At 41.5% G+C, this 8013-nt stretch overlaps 1 long non-coding RNA gene across 1 annotated transcript; it reads right to left on the bottom strand.

Annotated features, from left to right (window-relative positions):
* Positions 1 to 256: 256 nt before the first annotated feature.
* On the bottom strand, positions 257 to 4176 carry LOC112943668. Its single transcript, XR_003248637.1, has 4 exons — positions 4070 to 4176; positions 3029 to 3196; positions 504 to 779; positions 257 to 405 (listed from the first exon to the last, which is right to left on the bottom strand). It is a non-coding gene; the product is annotated as an uncharacterized LOC112943668 (long non-coding RNA).
* Between the last annotated feature and the right edge of the window lie 3837 nt (positions 4177 to 8013).

Genomic DNA, 8013 nt, shown 5'->3' with positions numbered 1-8013 from the left:
CAGTTTTTCAATTTGATTCCAAATTAAAAAAATCAATTGTCACAAAAAAAAAAAAAAACCCCACACCCAGAAAATGAGAACTAAGAGATTCATCTGGAAGTGAAAGATGGCAAAAACTCAATACGTAATATCAAAACCTGTTGTATTTTATGTCTTGTGTAATTGGTTCATAGAAAAAAAGAAGAAAAAGTAAATTTATACAAGCCTTTGGTGCTAAAAACATACAGATAATTTTTTCTTATTCATAAATGGAAAACAAACTTCTGCAAGTTAATCGATGAGCCTTACTTTAACCTACCCTTTAATGGCAGTCAAGAAGCATGTCATTTGTCCTACTCATTCTCAGTAACAGTGTGATAGGTTTTAAGTGGTGCTTGCTTGGGTAGGAAGGAGGAGATTGTTTTCCTGTGAATGAATGAAGTTTGTGAAATATCAGATACAAGAGCTATATCTTGCCTATTTCCTAAGGGAAATGTTCTCCAGAAAAATATATTGTAACTTACCCAAATGCAGAATGTTCCATGAAACATTCTGATATTTGCGTGGGCATAAAGTGTTTCCACTTCAAGGCCTCTATTCAGACTGGATTTAAATTGATGGATTTAAAAATTGTCAAGGGTTCCGCTCCGCTCCTGGTCTTCTTGCCCCTTCAGCACATGGTACCAGAATACCAAGTGTGACTAACGCTCAGCTGTGCCTGGGCAAAACCTTTTTCCCCACCGAGCCTTTGTTCCAGTTGTTCCCAGGTATGCTCCTTCAGTAACTGGAGTCTTCAGTAACTGGAAAATCATGACAGGTTTATAGGTAGGTTTTGAGAACAAAGTAAAATACTAAGGACTTCATATCAGTAAGTCTTCATGATCAACCTCAAGAGCATTTGCATGATTTGTTTTGAATATCCCTCCCCCACTGATCCACGCAGTTGTTTTAGATCCGTTTCAGAGCAGCTGAAACCACTTTGTTGTTACCCATTATAACCAGGCAATCCAAAAGCTGCACAGCAACCCACAGCAGCCCCCAACAGAGCAGGTGGCAGTGAAAATGCTTAATAGGTAGTTGTGCAGCCTATAATAATTCACAGGTGCTTATATTCATAATTCCCAGGAAAGAGGCAATAATTGCAGTTACCTGAGCAAGAAAGATGAAGACTTTGGTAGCTTAAGAAAGGAGAAAGTTTTATGTTTGTTTTCCTGTCCTTCGGAGGGTTCATGGCATGTTTAGACTTGGCATATAAAGCCTTCTCAGTCTTATCCCTTTGGACACAATAGGGCCTGAATTATGAGCCAATATGCTAATTCTTACACAGAGCAGTAAGGGTCTCGCCTGACCTCCCACCATCAGTTTGGAAGCACAGCACTGAGGCAAGAGCGGGTATTAAAAGAGCACTTCTTCTCCTTGCCCCGATACAAAATGCTTACAGACACCCTGTGAAGTGTCACTAAAAGTATCTGGGCATTAGATCACAACTACTGAATACAACAAAGACCTACAGCCACGGAAATTCTCCCACCATTTGGGTGGCTTAAAATGAGTTTTGTCTATGCATAAAACAGCACTTGCCAAGAATGAGAGGCAGTGTAAGGAAATAACTCTGTCCTGCTATATCCAACTGTTTCCATTTATTTGGATCACAGCTATTACATTCACAAGAGAGAGCTCCCCTATTCTGGTGAACTACAAGCCCCACAGCCTCAGAGCAGGTTACATTACCTAATGCCTTGTGCTAAGCAGCTTAGGTAACTACTTAACATGAAATCCAAAGAATTAAATCTCCCAGGGGGGAACAGGGCCATTCGCACTCAAATCCCACCTGGAGGCGTTCGCCTCATGCAGTGCAGCGGAAAGGGGAACTGGCGCACACCGCTGGCTCCCACGGGAAGGGCACAGCACAGAGCCTCGTCCCAACGTAACTTGGCCCAGCAGTGAGAGCCCTACACGAGGGCCGGGTCCTCAGCACGGGCCTAGCACTGATGCCAGACTGAGGCACCAGGGCAGTTCAGCCCCTTTCTCAGGGGATGGGTGAGATCCTCCTTTAGGGATCCCAGGGTTCTCCACAGCTGGGGGTTTAGGCTAGCCCCAAACTTCTGAGATGGATAAAGATAGCCACGAAAAGTCCCAGTCATGCAAGTCATCACTGTAACTTGGAAAGAGCAGGTAGGAGTTGATCAGTTATGAGCAGTTCAAGATACAGTGACTGAGCTGATGCAAACCTGGTCATTTAAACAGAGTGTTTTTAGTGTCTGCAGCATAGGTACTGCAGCCTGTGCCAAATATAACAACTAGTTTACTTAAGCTTTTTAGCCCTATTAATCCTTTCAACCTGAGTAAGGAATAACACATTGAAAAAATAAGGTGGGAAGCAACAGGTAATGCCTGAACAGAGTGCAAAACGCCATGGGTATCGAGATGGAAAATACACGAGGGAGTCGTAAAAGCAACAGGACAGTCAGCAGAGAAAGAGTGCTTACTAACCTGAGCATGTTGTTTGAAAAATCCAGATAAAAGATTGTAACATTTTAAAAGGCTAAAGAATCAAGCTCAGGTCTTTTCAGGTAAAGACTTAAACCCAATCAGGATAAAGCCGGCTTCAGGGACATCTATAGCACTGTATTTCTGCTGAACCTGTTTTTAATCTCTTCCGGATTATGATCCTATACTACAGGCATCACTTCCACTTGTCAAAGCTTCAGAGCTCTGGTCGCAGCCTTCCATTTAAGTCACAGGCTCCTGGGGACCATTGGGAAGCCCTCTTCAAAAGCCAGCACAGGCTGTAGTTGCTCACAGCTGAGCTTTAGTAATTCAGTGAGGGCTGGGAGTTCCTCTCGAGGAAAAAGGAATTAGAGAAGTATTTCCAAAGCACCTATATTCAATAAGCAAAATAAGCTGCTTTCTGAGCAATGAACACATACAACTAATATCAGGATGCATTACCCAAATGCTGAGAGCAATGGTGGCTTCCCGTTCAAAATTACCCTTTTCCATTGCGTGATTAAAATGACAAAATAGTTTTATTTTATTTAGAACTCACGCCCTTTCTTCTTCTTCAGTAAGCTCTTCACTTCTAATTTCATAGCAGTTGTTCTCCAAGACACCTTCCTCAAGGTGCTTTCACATTTGTGACAAACAAAATGCTCTGCTTCCAAAAGAGTTGCGCCACTTGCTCCAATATGGCAGACAGGTTACTGATATAAGTCCCCTGAAAGAGAACTAGCATTTTATAAAACAACAAAAAGACTAAGCTCAAATTTTCAATTTCGGGGTTTCAGGATTTTAAAGCATTAAGAAAATAACTGGAAGAAAAACAAAACAAAAAAAAACCAACCAACTTCTATCTGCTAAGAAAACAGTGGAGAGTGAAATAACAATACACTACTCATCAAGTTCTCAACCCTCATAACCTTTACATACAGCCTTATAAACTGGAACTTTCCTTTAAAAAACAAAGGAAACAAAAAAAAAATTGGGCCAAACTAGGTCTTTTAAAACAGTATAAAATCTGAGACTGAACTTGAACTATAACACTAGGGTAGCTGTGGTATTTGCTGAATCACAGCATGACAGTGTCCAGAACCACAGTTACGGAACTATGGTCTGCAGGGCAAGAGCCTCTGCGTTACCTGAGCTCCTGCTAATTCATGAGCATGACAAGATCAATATCTCACTGCACTGATGGGAGAAAACATCAGTAGGGACCTCAGAGCCTGACCAGGTCAAAAGGTATCAGGCTGATGGAAAATATGGAAGATAAAGTAGCTTTACCCTACTTATCCTTTCTATTTAAAACTGATGCTGAAAGGAGCTCAGGATCTATTTGGGGAAGGGGTGGGATGGCTCATAATGAAAGTATTTCATGTTTGGAATGGCAGTACAAAGCTAGGCTCCCGCATTGGATTCCTAAAGCGTAACCCAAAAACGTCAGACAACTTTGAAACAGAGAAGAAAAACAACTTCTAAGAAGAAAGAAGAGAGAGTAATTCAGGTTGTCTCTAATTGGTTAGGTTCCTTTTACTTTCCTAGCATCATATAGCCTTGCATGGCTTAAAACCTGAACAATTAATACTTTACTTACATATGTATACAGTAGGTCTATTCAATGTCTCCCGATGCTTGTTAGAGAATTCTCTGTTTCAGCAACTTTCACAGCAGGAATTACAACACAGTAGCATCTTACTTATATTGAGATGAGGTTTAACTGATAACATCTCTGCAGTTAAACCTGACATCAAATTAGAAAAAAAAGAAATCCTCCTTTCTACACACCTGAGGTAGGCCCAGGGCTCTTCAATGAACTAATTATTACTCATTAACACTCTGCTTGTGGTGCTGGGCCTGCTGCTGCAGCCCTTTCTGATTGCAGCTGCAGCAGATGAGTGTTAGCCCTGTGCCCTTTGGAGCTGGACTCAGGTGCATCCTTCAGTGGCATTTTTCCCATGAATGCATAATGGAAATAGAGCCCTTATTCCAAGCAGTCCCATGGAGATGGAACTGCTTGGTTCCCTGGTCCAGAGACACAGGCCTGTGAATAAAGATCCTCTTGGTTTTAGCCAACAAGGTCTGTCCTGGTATCTCACTCAAGCAATAAATCCTTCAGGGAGATGTAGCTGTTCAGTTATACTCTGTGATAATTTCACAGTTTTCTCTACGATCATAATAAGAGTTTTTGAATATAAATAACTATTGAGAGTTTAGCAATTTTTAAGATGAAAAATGTGTACAGAACTGAGTCACAGCCATCCTGAAAAGGTCCTCACCACAGAATCACAAAATCCTTAAGGTTGGAAGGGACCTCTAGAGATTATCTAGTCCAACCCCCCCGCACACGCAAGGTCACCTGGAGCACATGACACAGGGTGGCATCCAGGCGGGTTTTGAGGATCTCCACAGAAGGATACATGGAAATTAATTTTCCCTAAAGTGTTCTCTCACCCAGTCTTCCTCTACCCAGGGAAAGTCCTTCTCTCTCCAGGCTTCTCCTCTTGTCCCTAGGGTCTGAGATTCCTGAAGGCTGCCCTTCGTAAACAGTGAAGCAAAGAACACATTCAGCAACTCTGCTTTTTCCTGTGTCTTTCATAACCAGGGCACCCACCTTGTTCACCGGCAGATTCACATTTTCCCTCATCTTCCTTTGCCACTGATATATCTGAAGAAGCTGTTCTTGTTGTCTTTAATATCCCTTGCCAGATTTAATTCCAAATGTGCCTTAGCTTTCCTTGTCACACCCCTGCCTTCCCCGACAACATTTCTATATTCCTCCCAAGGGCCCTGTCCTTTTTTTTTTTTCCACATTCTGTACACTGCTTTCTTCTGCTTGAGTTTTGCCAGGAGCTCCTTGCTCATCCCCACAGGTCTCCTGCCCCTCTGCCTGCCTTCTTACCCATTGGGATGCACTGATCTTGAGCTTGGAGGAAGCCCTGCTTGAATATTAACCAGCTCTCTTGGACCCCCCCTTCCTTCTCAGGCCTTAGCCCAGGGAATTCTTAATCCCATGATAGCTAAAAAGGAAAACCGTGATATCTAAAAACACACTTGTACCTTGTTAAGTGAAATTATCTGCAATTGTAGGGTGTGATGACTTGGGTTTAGTTTGATTTGATACTTAAATACCCTTGATAAGCAAACACTTCCATGCTTCCCCCTCCTGCAGCACTCAGCTGATCCCATCCCTTGTGAGCAAACTGCAAAATTAACTTTGTATGGGGGAAGCTGGCAAAGATAAAAGCTTCTTCACCTCTCAAACTGCAGGTCTGAGGCCTGCTTATCCTGGTGAACCCTCAGTGCACAATCTCTACCATGGATGCCAGGGCCTGAGACCCACGTTACTGCAGGGCCCCATCTCAGGACAGGGCCCAAGGGAGCTCCCAAAAGCTATGCTACCAAAAAGCGTTTTTCTTTGGGAGGGACAGGCATGGAGGGGGCAGTTGTAACCTTCCTTCCACAGAGCAAGGGGCTCTTCCACAGCCACAACCGGCTTGCTGTCCTGTCAACATGGGTATATTTCACATGAAGTAAGGATTGTCACATGAAAAGAATTGTTTATAATAATCATTACAATGAAATAATTATTTTTAAAAGCTTAACCAGTGCTCAAGTATTACACTTGAGCAGGAGGATCAGTAAAATCATAAAATCACCTCTATTTTTAAGAGATCTGTGCAGTTTCTAAAGCAGGGTCAGAACAGCAGCAGGAGTTTGCCAAAGCCTGAGGACCAAGCTATTGGCATTTACTCTCGCTGCAACTCAAACACAGCCGTTCATGTTACACGGAGTCCCTGCTGAAAGGGGTTTGTTATTTTGGGCTCGCTTCACAACCTGAGGCATAAACGGTGTATGTGCCAGTTGCTATGACAGCACAGCCCAGGCTCCTACCAGAGCCAGAGCTGCTTCTGCAGAGGCTGTGAAAAGGAAACCATGGAGAAAGATCAGGAAAGTTCAGGAAAAAGATTCACCAGGTCCCTGGATGTTGTTGCAGGCATTTAGAGAAAAAATGTTGCATTAGACTGAAAATGCGCCTGCTAAACGTACCGCTTTCTGCTTGCAACAACCACTTGCCGTTTTGGTAACTCTTGGTTGTATTTCTTCACTCTTCTCCTAAATTCCACCTGAAAAGCAGAAGTATCAGCCCAGGTAACTAAAATTCTGTATGTTGACTGGCGAAGTAATGATAGTTTAAATAAGTGTAACACGCTCTTGGCTTGGTTTAGAAAAGCTGTAGCAAATCCCAATACAAATAGGAAAAATAACATGGTGACCCCAAAAATCTATCATAACTTTATCAACCCTTTCTGCTAGAGTCCTTAATGCAGTGCTTGCATCCTCCTTGTTGTCTAAAAATAATATAGTCAGATCAGATCACTACTTTTAGTAGTGATCTTTACCATTGACATTAGTATTTTTACTATTTAAGGACATTTTTGTAATTAGTTGGTCTTTGGTGATTTTTTTTTAATCCTCTCACAGTTAATTTGGTGCATGAAAATGCTGGGAAACGTTTGCTTTAAAGAATTGTGTGCTATTGTCATATTGCCATTTGTATTCAAATTTGGCTATTCAAGTTGATTCACAGGGTCTCCAAAAAGGTCAGAAGGAGGCCTAGTAGACTAAAACCAATCATTTACACTGTGCCACCCTGCTGAATTAATCAATTAGAAGTTTTCTCTAGGATCTTTTGTGCCACTTCCAACACTTACGTATTGCTAGACTATATAATCAAAGAGTCACGCTGCATGAATTAGCTGTTTGTGGAGGATGTGCCTTTCTTTTATTCTTGAAAGAAGACTGTTTCCTTTAGTATTACTCTCTTTAATATACATCTTAAAGATAAGTCTAAGTGAAGGTATCAAATGCAGGAAAGCAATACCAACAAAACTGTAGATTATGATATTTTAACATGCAACGAAGGTTTGAGATCTTTAATAAATCTTTAATAAAACATATTTTAAAGCAGATTCTGAGAACCTTAAATTAGCAGCTAGTTGCACTGAAACTTTAAATGGACTGTTGAGATCTCCGCAGTTTTAAGCAGTACAGTACTACTGCAGCGTACATCAAAAGCTACATAATTATTGTGTGTGATACATGGATTGAATTAAGCATTGTGAAAGTATTAGGAAAGCATCATCTCTTCGAGAATTATGACTGGAGGTCATAATCTTATTTTTCTGGCGTGGAAAATTTATATGTCACTTCAGTGCTATGACACAATTATTTTGGTATTACTTTAATTAGCAACCATGATTGCTAATTAAAATGAAAACAAAGTACTCTGTGTGTCAGATATTTTCATTAAATGCAATTTACATGAGAAAATAGTGGTCTCAGAAGGTTTTGTGTATCTTCTAGCTTAAGCTTTCTTCCGACACGGGCTTCGCGCATACAAGAGTGATGTAAGTCATGTGGAGTGCCATGGCAGTGAGCACCGTGTCACTGTGTGACCAAAGTCATGCAAGAAGAGACACAACTTGCCAGGTCTTTATGTCCTGGAGAATAAAACCCTGCAGAACAAACAATGCACCC

This window comes from Nothoprocta perdicaria, unplaced genomic scaffold, assembly GCF_003342845.1.
Source record: "Nothoprocta perdicaria isolate Ctin4 unplaced genomic scaffold, notPer1 scaffold_151, whole genome shotgun sequence".
Lineage (NCBI taxonomy): Eukaryota > Metazoa > Chordata > Aves > Tinamiformes > Tinamidae > Nothoprocta > Nothoprocta perdicaria.
The sequence above is the reverse complement of the archived record's forward strand: the minus strand, read 5'-3'. Positions and strand labels throughout refer to the sequence as shown.